Here is a 16,053-nt window from a genome sequence, read left to right as displayed (position 1 = left end):
ATTTACCATATGAATTGCTCTATACTTAGTACATAATGAAAAACCATTGTAAGGTGCAGCTCAGTTGTTGTACCTCGGGTTCTTGGACAACCTACAAACCCTTTATATCCCTGAAACCTGAAGTGTGTAACAGACGTAATGGTATATTGTTTTTGCAAATCGGCTATTGTAACAAGAAGTTAAAGATGAAAATGTCACAAATGGTCATTTTGTCCTGCTCATTTTCAATGTTTGTTTATTTAAACAGTTAGTTAATTCTGGAAACCTTGAGGGATCTACGTTAATGGATTTCACACCTGTTTGAACCGCAAACTGGAAGTAAGTTGAAGGAACAATAATGAGGAAAAATGGGCTACCTCTAGGAAAAATACCAAAACTGTGCTAAAAATGTTTTTTTTTTTTTTGATTTAGCTCTTTTCCTATTTCTATTTAAAAAACAAAATCTAGGAATATCTTGGCTGTTTTCTCGGTCCCCTCAGGAGAATCAACAAACCCCGGTACCTTTAGAATCCTTTGATGTTGGAAAAAAAGTACATCGTTTTGGCGTGGATACCTTATGTGGATAAGCAGATAAGGAGGCGTAGGCTCCACACTAGGGTGAAAAAGCCTTAGCAGTTCAGGGGTTATATCTATGTCCTGATCTAGCCTTTCATGTGTTAAGCAGCCCTCCCTTCCCTCTTTCAAGTAAAGGAAAATTGTTTCCCCAAGACTTTCATTCAGTCCCGTTGCAGGTGCAGCTGGGCTGTGCCTAAGCGAGACCCAGAATCTCAGTGGTCATTCACTATCTGGTATCATCCGCTCAGCTCACTGCGTTTCTCTGGATTTTGTTGCAGTCCTCTCCTTGCCACAAATTCAGCCCAGACCTCCTCGTTTGTAAGAAAATACAGGAGTGGAGGTGATTACATTCAGGCAGAAAGGCAATAGAGGAGAGGAGAGGATGGTGGGGAATGGGTTCAAAGAAGCATGTGTGTTAAGGGGCGCATAATGTTTTGATTTATTAGGCGCGTGTGTTAAGGGGTGTATTAGGTTCTGATTTATTAGGTGATAGCTTGCAAATAGAATGTGTATATCACAGTAATCACGACAATGGGAGAGTGTTTAAGCAAAGTGGGATTTTATGTACATCATAGTTAGATTTGTCACGGGTGTTATCATTATCCGAAAGAGTTAAAACTGTTCATCTTTTCATGTTTTCAGAATCCCCTGACGAAGAGCCCCCAGGGCTCGAAATGCATTGGGACATTTCAAGTGTGCTCGTTTTAAATGGAGGTCAATTTGAACGTACTGTTGTACGAAGCCTAGAATGGCATACAGCAAGTATTGGAAAGGTTAATTAAATAAATATGCAGATTGAACCTGACTGTCTCCGTTGTGGTGAATAACAGGATGAAATTATCGGTAAACGACGATAAATGACTATGTTTATAAAAGAGTACTATGGAATACCAGGATGAATTTACATATTGGAGGGAGTTGTTCCCGTCACTAGCTGTGCATCAGTAACAAGAGCGCAAATGTAAGGCTCTGTCACGTTCACTTAATAGTATCAGCGGTTCATGGGCGATCCGTCTTTACTGGTCGCACGCACGTTCAGTCAAGTTTGTAAGTTGGTGTACTTTTAAGGGAAGGAGTGCATCCTCATCACCTAATCTTCTACTCAGAATTCATCGCCCAAAGGAGGTTTGCACCCCATCAGTGAAGAATCATTTACACGTAAATTTGGAGAACATAACAAGATTTCGTTTATCACCGCGGAGACAGTGTATCTAAAGAGCATTTGAACAACCTTCTGGACATTTTCATTTGGATTAGTTGACATTGACTCTATGGATGGATGAGAGCGTTTTTTATTGCTGTTTTACTCGTTTTGTTTTTTCACGTATTATTTTACACAAGCATGTTTGATCATTGACATAGTTTAGTATCTGGTTACCAATGATTGAGTGGTAACACTAAACATCTTAGATATTGATAAAGATCCCGAAATCGTCAGTGATTAATTTAGGCACTTATTTCAGTTGTGAGTTAAAAACGGGGGAGGGCAAATGCATTGTGGGAATTACAGTTTATGAGGCAGAGTTTCTGTTTGTGATCTTGAGACTATTGGGTGTTTAGCAAGAGTAATCGCGTCACGTGGGTAGCCAATTAGCACGTCTGGTAGGTATTTAGGTTAAAGGGTATGCAGAGCATTAGGACTCATTCAGAGAAAGTACGAGGAAGCACAAGGACAGAGTTTTTCAAAGCGAGAAATTGAAGTAAGTGAGATTGCAGCGGAGGACTATATGAAAGTAGTGAGGGTTTTCATGCGAGGGGACGGGCATTGAGGGAGGAGTAAAATGCAACAAACTTGTTTGTAAGAAAATACAGGAGTGGAGGTGATTACATTCAGGCAGAAAGGCAATAGAGGAGAGGAGAGGAGAGGATGGTGGTGAATGGGTTCAAAGAATCATGTGTGTTAAGGGGCGCATAATGTTTTGATTTATTAGGCGCGTGTGTTAAGGGGTGTATTAGGTTCTGATTTATTAGGTGATAGCTTGCAAATAGAATGTGTATATCACAGTAATCACGACAATGGGAGAGTGTTTAAGCAAAGTGGGATTTTATGTACATCATAGTTAGATTTGTCACGGGTGTTATCATTATCCGAAAGAGTTAAAACTGTTCATCTTTTCATGTTTTCAGAATCCCCTGACGAAGAGCCCCCAGGGCTCGAAATGCATTGGGACATTTCAAGTGTGCTCGTTTTAAATGGAGGTGAATTTGAACGTACTGTTGTACGAAGCCTAGAATGGCATACAGCAAGTATTGGAAAGGTTAATTAAATAAATATGCAGATTGAACCTGACTGTCTCCGTTGTGGTGAATAACAGGATGAAATTATCGGTAAACGACGATAAATGACTATGTTTATAAAAGAGTACTATGAAATACCAGGATGAATTTACATATTGGAGGGAGTTGTTCCCGTCACTAGCTGTGCATCAGTAACAAGAGCGCAAATGTAAGGCTCTGTCACGTTCACTTAATTTTATAAAAGTGGCATTTTCAGAATTGTGACTTAAAATGCGACTTTGCCACAAAAAGGAGAATTTAAATTACAATTAATTTGAGTCTAAGTAGCATATCTCTATCTGCTCCCAATCTATAGTTAGCACCTATTGAATGTAATAAGGTGACCCAGTGTTAGTCAATGAGTGAGATAGGCCCTAACACAGTGGAAAACGAGGTCAGTGTTTTTTCACTGCCAGGACATGTAAAATTAAAGTACACATGTCCTACTTTTGAATACCATGCACCCTGTCCGCGGAGTTGTTAGGGCATACCTAAGGATTTATTTATAAGTATTAAAAAGAATGGTTTAGGCCTGGAAAATGGTTTATTTTGCCAGGTCGATGTGGCAGTTTAAACTGTACTACATGCTGCAGTGGCAGGACTGAGACATGTATTTTAAATGCCTTCTTGAGCTGGTCGAATAATGGGTGCTGCAGGCCCACTAGTAGAATTTACTTAACATGCCCTGAGTACATGTATTACCATATACTAGGGATGTGCAAGTAAATTAAATATGCCAATCAGGTGTAGGCCAATATGCCCATGTTTAGGCAGAGAGCACACTTATTTTAGCACGGGCTAGCAGAGTCCTAAAGCCAACTGTTAGAACTGGGGGTCTCTAGTTGGCTGAGGTAGGTACCTTAGTCCATATAGGGACCCTTGCTTCTAGTCAGGGAAAGGAGGGACACACTCTTAGATAACCCCTGCTCACCCTCAGGTAGCTTGGCACGAGCAGCCAGGCTTATCTCCAAGACAATGTGTAAAGTATTTACAACCACACTCTCAGTAACACAGTGATAACACCACAAATGGACACCACACTGATTTTATAAAAAAACAGCGGTATCTTTATCAAAAGAAATACGATGAGACCAAATGATAGAAATCCAACATATGTGTATTCGTAATATTGAACTTTGCTGGTTATTAGGCCAACAATCACTTGCAGGTTCTTGCGGTATTAATGAGCAGTTCACGATGATCTAATGCAGTCCTAATGCAATGCTATGCAGTGCGTAATGTAGAAATAAGACAATCCCTAATGCAAGTACTAATGCAGTTTGTAACGCAGGAATAATTCAGTTTGTAATGCAAGAATAATGCGGTTCTTAATGCAAGAATAATGCGGTTCTTAATGCAAGAATAATGCAGTTCTTAATGCAAGAATAATGCAGTTCTTATTGCAAGAATAAGGCAGTTTGTAATGCAAGGAATAATGCTATAAGCCAATCTGCGCGGTCAGCTCGGGCACCACTAGGCTCCAACAACAGAGACAATGGTCATAAACTTAAAGGGGCGGCCCCGGTACTGCTGGACAGGTACGGGCTGCTCGGGGACTCCGCGCGTCTAACGAGGTGCAGCGGGAGAGAGATCAGAGGACTCCTGTACTCCTCCTGCACGCCTCCCAAGGCCACACACGCTTGCGGCTCCCGACCAGAGTCCAAGCCTTACCTGGGGGGTACGCTGCCTCTCTCTCCCTCTCTTTCTCTCCCCGCTCATTGGACGTCCTGCTGGGCGGTCCCGATGATGTTGCAACTCCGTTGCTAGGCGACGCTGTAGCCGGACGGGGTACGGCGCTGCCTTCTCCTTTGTTGATGATCCTGGGCAGATTCCTCTTGGCGAACAACGATCATGATCCCTTTCACCTTGCAGCTTCCTCAGCTTCAAGAAATTGTTTAGCACGTTGTGGCTCGGGCCGACGGCGGCAATCCTTACTCACAGCCTCAGTTACGATGACGGTTCGGGTCACAAACAACAATGCAGCAGCGTGGACGATGTTTCCCTCTGCAGGGACCATGCGGTCACTGGGCACCTCGTAAACAGCACCACAGACCACACAGCAGTCTCAGGTGTGCAAAAGCACACGCACCAAGCGTTGCTGGGATACGTTTGGAAACTTTGATGTTCCTGAGTTTCCACAACAGGGGACCAGCTCTCCTCAGGCCTTTGGAGACAAGTTACTTCAGAACACAGCACACAGCAAAGTCCTTTCAAGCAGGGGGACACAGCAAAGTCCCTTGTTCTCTCCTTAGTCAAATCAGCAAACTGCAGGCCAGCCCAAGAACACACAGCAAGGGCAGTCCTTCTCTTCAGCTGTTCTTCTTTGGCAGAGGTTCCTCTTGATCACAAAGTAGTTTCAATCCTTTTTCAGTCTTGAGTTCAGTCTTGAGTTCAGGAGTTTCAGGTCTCACAGTTATACCCCTAAATGCCTTTGAAGTATTTGTGTTCAGGGGGCTCTGAGCCCGGTCCAAACCAGTTCTGGGTGTCTTCCTGCCAGTGCGCACCCTCTTCCTTTGATAGTGAGGGTCTGGGCCTCAGACGCTCCGCAGGAGGTGGAGCCATCCTTTTGTGACAGCAGCACAGCCCTCTTCACATCCAGGCGGCCACTCCCATCACACCCAATGCAGCCAGCCTGTTGCTGTCTCACCTACTCCTCCCTGGTGTCAGGACAACTCCCCGACCCTGTCACATTCAAACCCAGACAGTCAATACACAACCAGGCAGAGGCACGCAGGATGGTAAGGATAAGAAACCAGCCACTTCTAAAAGTGTGGTTTCTAAACACACAATTTAAAAACCATCTCCACAAAAAGATGTGTTATTAAATTCTGAGTTCAGGCACACTAAACTCCAGCTCTTTATCTTATGTCGATGGCAAGATATGCTGGAAACATTTTGCACAGCATTCCCCATTCTGTCCTATGGGCAAGATGGCCTTGCAACAGTGAAAAACGAAATTGGCAGTATTTCACTGTCAGGACATGGTACACACCTCAGTACATGTCCTATCTTTCACATACACTGCACCCTGCCAGGGGGTTCCTTGGGCCTACTATAGGGGTGTCTGATGTGCATAAAAAAAGGGAAGGGTAAGGCCTGGCAAATGGGTGCACAACAAGGCAGTTAACAAACTGCGCGCAGGCACTGCAGTGGCAGGCCTGAGATCTCTTTTTAGGGCTACTTATGTGGGTAGAACAATTACTGCTGCAGGCCCACTAGTAGCATTTGCATTACCATTCCTGGCACACATAGTTCAATTTACTAGGGCCTTTATTAATAAGACAAACATACCAATTATGGACAACCAATTACCACAGCACTTTATACAGGGAGCATATGCACTTTAGCACTGATCAACAGTAGTAAAGTGCCCAGAGTCCTAAAACCAACAAAAACAGGTCAGAAACAATACAGGAGGAAGGCAAATAGTTCAGGGATGACCCTGCAAAAAGGGCCAAGTCCAACACCAACAAAATCAAATACATAAATATGTGAGGGGGTATAGAAAATATTTGGGTGTTACTCTGCAGAGAGAGGGCCAGGTCCAACATTTAGGTATAGTAATAACCTCTTAATTTACATTAAATTCACTGAACAAAGGTTAAAATGATTATAGTTAGGTGAAATGTCAGTTAAAACGTAATGTTTTAATGTAAAGAAAATTCACCATTTATACTTAACTGAAATAGGTGTAACTCACACCCTCTTCATGCAGTGCCTATGAGCACTCATATTGGGAAACTCATGGCATGTTCTGTGAAATCATTAATAACATCACTGATGACAATTGAGGGTCGAGGTATAGTTACTTCAGTCAAGTAAAAATGGTGAATTTCATAGTTTAAAAAAAATGTAAAATGTTACGTTTTAACTGACATTTTTATTATTAAAGAAAGGCTTCTGCACTGGGGATGGAAAAGTTTCAGCAGTTAAGGGGTCAAATTGCTAAATCCATCCTACAAGCTTCTCTCAGGGTTCAGTGGTTGATTGAAAAAAATAGATCGTTTATGGAAACCTATTTTACCCTGTGTCATGTCTCCAGAGCACAGGTCTGCTTTCGGAATTGAATTTTTTCCATTTATAGTTTCAGCAGCAGCTTTAACAAAAAAGCAAGACTCTTTCCCGAAACCCAATTTAATTATTGGGTTGTAAAGATAAGATATGCTTGGAAACAGAAAAATAGTAATTGAAGTTTCTTTTTAGAAAGTTTTTTGCAAGGTGTATAAACTAAATACAAATATTAATTGATCTGCTCAGGAGACGATGATGTGGCTGAATTCCTTGTTATAATGTAACTGTGGACTGTTTCTTTACAGCTGCAATGGAACTACGCACATCTTCCAGTCTCTGATGTAAACATGTAAGGGCACAATTTTTCTGAAAGAAAGATGCAAAATTGTTTGTAGTAAGTGTAACCAGCCATCTAAAACCGTGGAAAACTGTTAGTACAAGTGATTGTCCTAATTTACCAAGCTTGTTCCTTCAAACGCAAATGTGACATCTGTTCCTGAAGTCTTAGACTGAAATATGTTTTTCACGTGATCCACGTTTCGTATTATATTACATGCAAACATCAGCAAAGTCTTATTATGTTTGATCTAATCCCAAATGCATTTGTGAGTACGGGAAGTAGTACTGCAGGAGTTCTCTTTTACCTACATTTACATGTGTCTATGAATCCACCCCGAATCGCCCATTTTATTCCCATTTCAGATGTTTTGGGGCCAATTCACAAAGGCATGTAAGAGTCCCCAATGGTGTACTTCAGGACTGCTCCTTCAAATGCCTTTGTGTCTATGCCCCATTGACATGATCTTTGGTTAGGAGAATCTTGAAGTGTTGGTAGGTAACAAAATGGCTCTACCATAATATTTAAAGTAACACAAAACAACGATTGATATGAATTTTGAAAAAGCCTAAATATTTTGACAAACTAAGGACAATATTTGAGACAAAATTTGGTTCTTGTCTGTCAAACTAGTGAGTATTCTACTGCAGTGGCAGCTCCTTCACTAAGGCAAAGGAGCATAGCCTCACTCCTCAAAAGGAAAATTAAAATGATAAAAACATCATTATTATCATTTTATTTTTCCTATGGCAGTCAGGGGCCCTGTTTCATGCGGGGTGGGGCTGGGCAGAGCAGGAGGGAGGAGTGGCGGCACACTCTAAATGGGCATGACTGTTTAGTCGGCCGTCTTGGGCCGGCTAAACAGTCATGCACACTTTGCATGATCCCCACCAGACCGTAATACACAGCCTGGAGGGAAACATGCACAGCCTCCCAGTCCCTGACTGAGCACCGAACCACAGCACTCAGACCAATCACAACACTGCATTTCAGCACTGTGAGTGACTTAGGGGAGCCTGGAGCCCGGGTGCTTCCTGCTGCTTCCTGCTACCTGGACTGGAGACAGGAAGAAGGAAGATGAAGAGGACAGAGGAGAGGCGGCAGCCGGCCGTTCCCCATGTTAGTGCTTCTTAAAAATGTATTTTTTATTCCCCCCGACCCATCAACCCGTCCGGTGGCAGCCACTACTGCTCTACTGTTTGCACAGTGCACCAGAAATAAGAGTACATTATTTTTATAAATACTTTTCACTTTAGATATGTTATGTTATGCTTTTGTGCACCTGTATGCCTACTAATATTTCCTGGCATTAGTTTGGAAGACAAAGGGCTGCATCATATCACAGTAATAACAATCCGATGTACAAAGTGATTTACAAAAATCACAGGGTTATGTTATGTTAGCAGTTTGTAAAGCGCCTAGTTACTCCACTCTGGAGTGTCCCTGCACTAGATTTCAATCAACATAACTGGCGGCAGGCTTCCCTTAGTTGTTAGTAGGCGTGGCCCTTCCCGAATAGTCAAGTTTTCAAGTGCTTCCGAAAAAGAGCCTCTGAAGGCTCTAATCTGATATGAGGCAGCAAACTTCAATTTTTTAGCTGCTAAGAATCTAAAGGAGCTGCTTCTAAAACACGTTCTACGAAATTTCGGGATGCTGGAAAAGCCTATTCCATCTGATCCCATACAGCGGTTAGGGAGATGAGGCTGAATCAGAAGCTGGAGATAGCCAGGGCCTTTCCTATGGAGAATCCTATGGGCGAAGCACATGGCTTTGAATGTAATCCTTTCATCAATGGGAAGCCAATGGAGTTTGGTCAAGGCTGACTCCGTTGGGGCACTTCTAGGTATATTCAGCAACAAGGGAGCTGCCACCTTTTGCATCCTCTGGAGCATCAGAAGGCACCTTTTAGAGGCCCTCAGATAGAGAACGTTTTAGTAATATAGCCGGGCTATCACAAGAGCCTGGACTGCAGTTCTTTTCGCTGAGTCCGGGAGAAGCCCCAGGATCTTCTGGAGCATTTTCAGGGTGCCAAAACACATACCTACAAGAGTTGAGATTTGATCTCCAAAAGATAGAGTGGAGTTGAACCATACTCCTAGGTTTTTCAATTTCGGGTTCGGCAAAGGACCGGACTAATTTAGCCACCACGATCTGGACCAGATGGACGGTTGTTTCCCTACCACCAGAATCTCAATTTTGGCCGCATTCAGTCGCAGACAGATATTCTTCACCCAACTGGCCAGATCTATTAGACAGTGTTTGAAATCATTTGCTCTTTGGTTGTTTTCCTGAGCCAGCGTGATGATCAAATGGGTGTCATTGGCATAGGATACTGTAAGAATGCCATGACCCACAATAAGTTCGGCCAAACGTCGCATATAAAGTTTTAAAAGGGTCGGACTCAGGACGGAGCCCTGAGCCACTCCCCGCTGCAGCGTCAGAACCTTGGATGTGTGCGGCTGTTGGGTAACCTCAAATGTGCAACCCAACAAAAAATATGCTAGCCAGCCCAACACGGTGCCACCCACCCCTGCGTTTTGTGGCATATCTAGCAGAAGTCCATGAGAGACCATATCAAAAGCTGCACTTAAGTCAAGCATTACAAGTGCAGCTATACTACCTTCTTTAGCCGCTTGGCGGAGAGATTCTGTTGCGAATAGGAAGGCAGATTCAGTGCTAAAAAGTGGCCTGAAACCAGATTGCGTATCGTGTAAAAGAGCTTTTACTTCCACAAAATCATCAGCTGTTGAGGGACGAATTTCTCCACAATCTTTGCAAATAAAGGCAACAGGGATATTGGTCTTAAGTTCTCAGGTACAGAGGGATCTAAGGTAGGTTTCTTTAGTAGTGGAATTACAATAGCGTGCTTCCATTCCTGAGGGACCTGCCCGGAGAGAAAGGAAAAATTTAGCACATCAGTGAGTACAGGTACAATGGCTTCTCAGCCTTGCACAAATATAGCCGGAGACGCTGGGTCTAGCAGTAATCCAGAAATTATTTTGGACATTAAGCTGTGGGTCTCAGCCTCTGATACATCTTTAAGATTTAAAAAAGCACCTGGACCAGCCGTACCGGTCCAGGTGGATGCAGCAAACTGGAAATTCCTAACACGCTCAGCGAAGGAAGAGTAGATATTGTCTATCTAATCAAGGAAGGAAAGTGCGATCTGATCGCAGAGGGCAGTGGTGGAAGGGATTGACACCACTGTCCGTTCCCAGGATGTCAAAGATTTAATTATCTGGAAAAGTTCCTTCGGGGCATTTTTTCACCGCTTGATTTTTTTAGAGTAGAACAGCATGCATGCCTGCCTTATAGCCTTATTATAGTCTTCCAGGGAGGCCCAATACGTAATTTTGTGGTGTTCTTCGTAGTCTTTGCATCATATGCGTTCCAACAGCTTACATGATTTCTTTTTTACTAGCAATGTTTTCATATACCATGCAGCCGATGGCTTGGGCGCGCATGCTGGTGGTGGTTTTCCTGGGAGCCAGATCATCTAGGGCCTGATTAATCCAGCTCGTTGGTTGTTTGTTTGCAATCTGGGGCCAAGTGTTGAGTACTGGTGTTTCCTGCTTCAACGCTGTCATGAAAGCTTTTGATGTAACATGGGACCATTTATGAGCACTCATTTTATGAGGTTGTGGTACTAGTGGGGGAGGTTCATGGATATCAAAAGGGACCAGACTCTGAGCACTCGTTATCAAATTAGAGTTTGTAAAAATAGGGTCCAAAATATGTCCGTGCACGTGTGTATATGTCAAAACCAGTTGCGTTTATGAAAGCATTCCAAGAATCCACCAGACCTTTGGCTACAGGAGAAGTGTCATCATCAATATTAATCTTAAGGTCTCCCACTATCAAAAAGTTGGCATACTAGAATGTATAGTCAGAGATGACATCCAGAGAGACTTAAGAAAATTGGCCGCAGGACCAGGAGGGCGATATATTAGCAAGCCTGTTATAGTGCGGTGATCAGAAAAAGCTAAACTGAAAAAAGCTGCTTCTGAGTTAGCAATGTCCAGCTCCATCAGTCTACATTTCAGATTATGCTTAAAAATTATTGCCAAACCTCCACCCCTTTTCAGCGGGTGATCAAGTCTTAGAATAGCATAGTCCGGAGGGATAGCGTCAAGGATGTCTTGGGCTGGTGAAGCTGTTAGCCACTTTTCAACTAAAAAGAAGGCCGCAGGTTGATACCGCCTAATTAAGTCTGCTATTTCGTACTTATTTTTAGGCATTGAGCTGCAGTTTAGTACCATGCATTGGTTGACCTTTGAACTTGCCCGCCAGTTCTTACCTTGAGGATCCTTCAAGGTTAAAACCACTAGGGAGAAGTTACACCGCCTGCATCCCTCATGAAAAGATAGTACTTTGAGAGAGTGCAAGCAAGCTTCCTTCATAGGGCAAGACAATGGCAGCAATTTTCCTTGCAAAAGAATATATCGGCCCTAAGGTAGAAGAAGCAGAGGTTCTGGCTCCTGGCGCCCTCCAGGCGCGGATGGGCGCAGATGGGCTTGCCTTTGGTGTGCCTTCGGCGTGCCAGCAATACATCTGCGCAGCTGGCTTGATTAAATAGCCCACCTCCAGAAGGGAATGGCTAAATTCTGTCAAAATTCAGGGGCAAAACAGCAGGAACTGAAGTCCCAGAGCTCCTCTTCAGTCAGGGAAGCTCTCCTGCCAGATTGAAGTACTGGGAAAAAGAAAGGATCAATTAACATAAATAACTAAACTAAAACAGGGTGAAAAAGAAACACATAAAACCAATTAAAAGTAGCTGGTGAGACACTGACCTAAGAAGGCCGCCACCGGGCTGGGAGCCAGGCACCTTCCCGTGTCTAGTGCGCTACAAGATAAGCAACCTTGAGTACAGGGAAGCAAAAAGCACAACCACCCAGGAGAGCGTTTCCACTCCAGGTGATTGAAATCCAGGGCGTCCTCACAACTGGCATGATTAAATAGCCTGCCTCCAGAAGGGCGTGGCAAAGTTGTGTCAAAACTCTGGGACAACACAAAGCAGGAACTGGAGTCCCAGCGCTCCTCTTCAGTCATGGAAGCTCCCCTCCCAGATTGAAGTACTGTAGTAGGAAAAAGAAAGACACAATTAAAATAAACTAAAACAGGGTGAAAAAGAAACACATAAAACCAATTAAAGCAGCCGGTGAGACGCTGTCCTAAGATGGACGCCATTTCAACCACCAAGGAAAAAGTTTCCACTCTAGGGGCCTCATGTAGGTAGCGAAATACCGGTCGGTAACGGCCGATTTTCGGTAAATATGCCGTTACCGACCGGTATTCAGACAAGTGAGATGTAGGAGTCCAAAAACCACTCTTCGGTAAATATGAGGCGGTAAATACCGATTCATAGTTACCGAATTCCAAAATACCGATTCATGTTTACCGAATACATAATTAACGAATCGGTAAATATGAAGTGGTAAATATGAAGTGGTAAAAATCTAAAATGACATGTAGGAGCAGGCGGTAATTAAGAAATCCAGGAAAATCGGTAAATAAGAGTCGGTAATTAACACGGATTGAAAGCAGGTGGTAACCATCAACAATGCACATAAGCAATCCCAAAATGCAACAGCGTGGACAACATGGCCGCCATGTACGTCATTGCAAGGCGCCTACGTCTACAGGCAGCAGGACTGAGGGTGTGGCGACGGGAGGAACAAATCTACAGACAGCGCATCACACTATTACAGCTGACTGATGCAGAGATACATGAGAGGTACAGGCTACACCCCGAAACCATCATGGACCTGATAAGGGACCTGCACCCACTCCTGGACCAGCCAACAAGAAGGGCGCACGCCATACCACCACATGTGCAGGTGCTCTGCAGCCTACATCTACTGGCATCCGGCAGTTATCAGGTGGTGATAGCTGCGGTGGGTGGTGTATCCCAGAGTTGCCTGTCCCGTTTCTTCAGGAAGTTCCTGGATGCCATGATGCAGAGAATGCACCACTACATAAGCTTCCCAAACACACAGGCTGCACTGCAGAAAACAAAAACAGACTTTTATCACATGGCACAGTTCCCCCATGTCATCGGCTGTATTGATGGTACACACATCCCAATCTGTCCACCAGCTGATACAGAGCACATCTACAGGAACAGGAAGTCCACCCACTCCATCAATGTGCAGGTGATCTGTGATGCAGGGAACATCATCACAGATATTGTTGCAAAGTTTCCTGGGAGCACCCACGACTCATACATCTTCCAGAATAGTGGGATCTACACACGACTGAGTGCCGGCGAATTCGGAGAGGGATACCTGCTGGGTAAGTAACAGTGACGCCCCTTGAAACCTGCAAATCAGAGTGTATAGAGGCATGTAACTGATGGTTCCCTCTTACTCATCCAGGCGACAGTGCATATGCATGCCGTTCATTCATCCTCACTCCCTACCTACACCCAGCAACCCAGAGTGAGAGACGATACAACGTGGCCCACAAAACAACACGCAATGTGGTGGAGCGCACGTTTGGACTACTGAAGAGCAGGTTCCGCTGCCTCCACAAGAGCGGAGGCGCACGCCAGTACAAACCCATCACCTGCTGCAAGATTATTGCCACTTGTGCAATGCTGCACAACCTTGCCATGAAAAAAGGTACAGATGTGGAACTAACATATGTTGAGGACAACGAGGATGAGTCAGGCCAGCCAGAGGGCAGCGCAGCTAGAGTGCCAACTGCAATCGATGGGAGAGAGAGACGGGCAGAGATCACATGCAACTATTTCTGAGTAAGTGAGGGGACACAGCGAGTTGTGAGAAGTCATGACGTAGTTTAATGTGGCACCACGCCATGAACACATGAACAGGCCAATCTGGCAATATACCATCTATACAAGGAGTATGTCCAGGGTTACGTCACCCAATGGGAAGTGGCTAAGCAGGGCCACATCAATGTTTGCGCATACGCGCTGCAGTGGTGGATTGCACGGCCTGTGCATCCTCACTAGAGCCAACCCCAAGCCGCCTGCTGCTCCTGCGTGCTTCTGGGACGGGGGGTGTGATGCTGCTGCTGGTGTCGATGCGCTCCGCAGCATCCCCTGCAGCAGTTGTCGACGCCTGACTAGTCAATAGCACCCCTAGTGCACTTGTCACCTGCACCATCCCCCGAGACAGGTCGCTGCAGCACTGTGTTAGGCCCTCCTGCATCGTCACAGAGCGCCGGCAAAGTAGGGAAGTCGCAGTTGCCAGACGGTTGAGTGCCCTGCTGGTAGTGTCCCTTCTCTGGCGTTCCCGGCGCCGTGCTTCGATGTCAGCATCTAATTTGCTGCACAACTGCTGGATTGACTGGGACATGTCCCGAATGCCCGCAGCCATGCCGCCAATGTTTGTGTCCATGTTGACTAAGCTTGTCTTCATCACCCGCATGTGCCTCTGGACTGACATAACTGCCTTTGATTGCAGGCGCTGTTGCTTCAACATTTGGCCCTCGAGCCCCAAGAAGACACCATGGCCGTCAGTGGGTGCTGGTGGACTCTGGACACGCGACCTGCGGCGCCCTCTTGCTCCCGTCTGTGCTGCCTGTGAGGTGTGGGGCACAGTGGGATGGCTCCCTTCCTGGTGCCCGGTGCGGTCTTCTGGGCCCATGCTGTCGTCTGACGAGGTGTCGAAGGCTCGTAGCCTGGCTGCTGGACGCCTCCTCATTCTCACACCTGCAAGCGGAGATGTGGCCGGTGATTCGAACATGAGTGGCGATGCTGGCTGTGGTTGTGGTGATGCTGGCTCTCGGTGAGGTGATGCTGGCTCTGTGTGCGGCGAGGCTGGCTGTGTTGGTGGTGCGGCTGCCAGTGGGCCTGCTCCCTGGTCTGAACTCGTGCTGGCTAGAGGTGATTTTTGTGGCAGGTGTGCCGTCTCCCCTGCAGCATGCCCTGTACTGCATGATGTCACATCTGTGGACAGAAAAACAACATTGGCTCAGTGTCCCCGAAGGGCTGCATTGCAAGCGTCACAATAAATCATTTCACATTCCAATCTGTCCTCTGTCTCCTTGTGCCTCGAGTGCGTGACATGCCCTGTTGCCCTGTGACATTTACGTCATGGTTAGTGTTGCCCTGACTACATCTCCCGGAATGCATTGCCTGTCTGCACTGACACGTGTGGACTGCAGTGTGATTCTCGTTTCACAATGGGGGATGTGGGATAGGGGTAGGGGGGGCTACATTGCTGTGCTTTCATCTTACCTTGGTGTGTTGCGGCTCTGGCAGAGCTGTCGGCGTCCCCAAGACCCACGACGCTCTCTTGCTCGATTGTGGCCGCCACCAGCTCCTCCAGTTCGGTGAGGGCAGGTGCCCTGTTGGTTCCACCTCCGGTCTGGCTGGCCTCCTTCTGGATGTCGCCCATCTTCCTCTTGGTCACAATCCTCAGGTCATACCAGCGCTTTTTGAGGACCTCAATGTCCCTGTGGGTCACTCCCACAGCATTGACCTGCGCCTGGATGGCCAGCCATATGTTGCGCTTTTCGGCCTCAGGCACTTGCAGGGATTGCCTCCCAAACAGCTTCTGGTGCTGCTTCACCACCTCCTCCACCAGCACCTGGAGTTCCTTGGGGCTGAATTTGAGCTTCCTCCTCCTTTCCCCTCCGTCTTTCTGTGTTCTCTGGCTGGACATGCTGTTCGTTTCCCGCTCGCACATGCAACTGCTCCCTGCCTCTCCTCTGCACTCCAAGCCTCTCCAGGGTCGGCTAATTATGTACACCTGCCTGGGTGTGGCCACGTCGGCTAATTGTGTACACCTGCCTGGGTGTGGGCAGTTCCTGGTTGGGTGGGCTGTCGTTGCACAGGATTAGCTGTTTCGTCAAGTCATGTGATGTTATTTACCGAATCCGTACATACCGATTCGGTATTTTCCGAT

General features: G+C 45.7%; 1 long non-coding RNA gene across 1 annotated transcript; it reads left to right on the top strand.

Moving 5' to 3' along the window:
- Nucleotides 1–244: 244 nt before the first annotated feature.
- On the top strand, nucleotides 245–1,355 carry LOC146805625 (uncharacterized). The gene is made up of 2 exons (XR_014967483.1): nucleotides 245–318; nucleotides 1,198–1,355. It is a non-coding gene; the product is annotated as an uncharacterized LOC146805625 (long non-coding RNA).
- The last annotated feature ends 14,698 nt before the right edge of the window (nucleotides 1,356–16,053 follow it).

Source organism: Triturus cristatus, chromosome 8 (genome assembly GCF_964204655.1).
Source record: "Triturus cristatus chromosome 8, aTriCri1.1, whole genome shotgun sequence".
Classification (NCBI taxonomy): Eukaryota; Metazoa; Chordata; class Amphibia; order Caudata; family Salamandridae; genus Triturus; species Triturus cristatus.
This window is presented reverse-complemented; position numbering and strand designations above follow the sequence as displayed.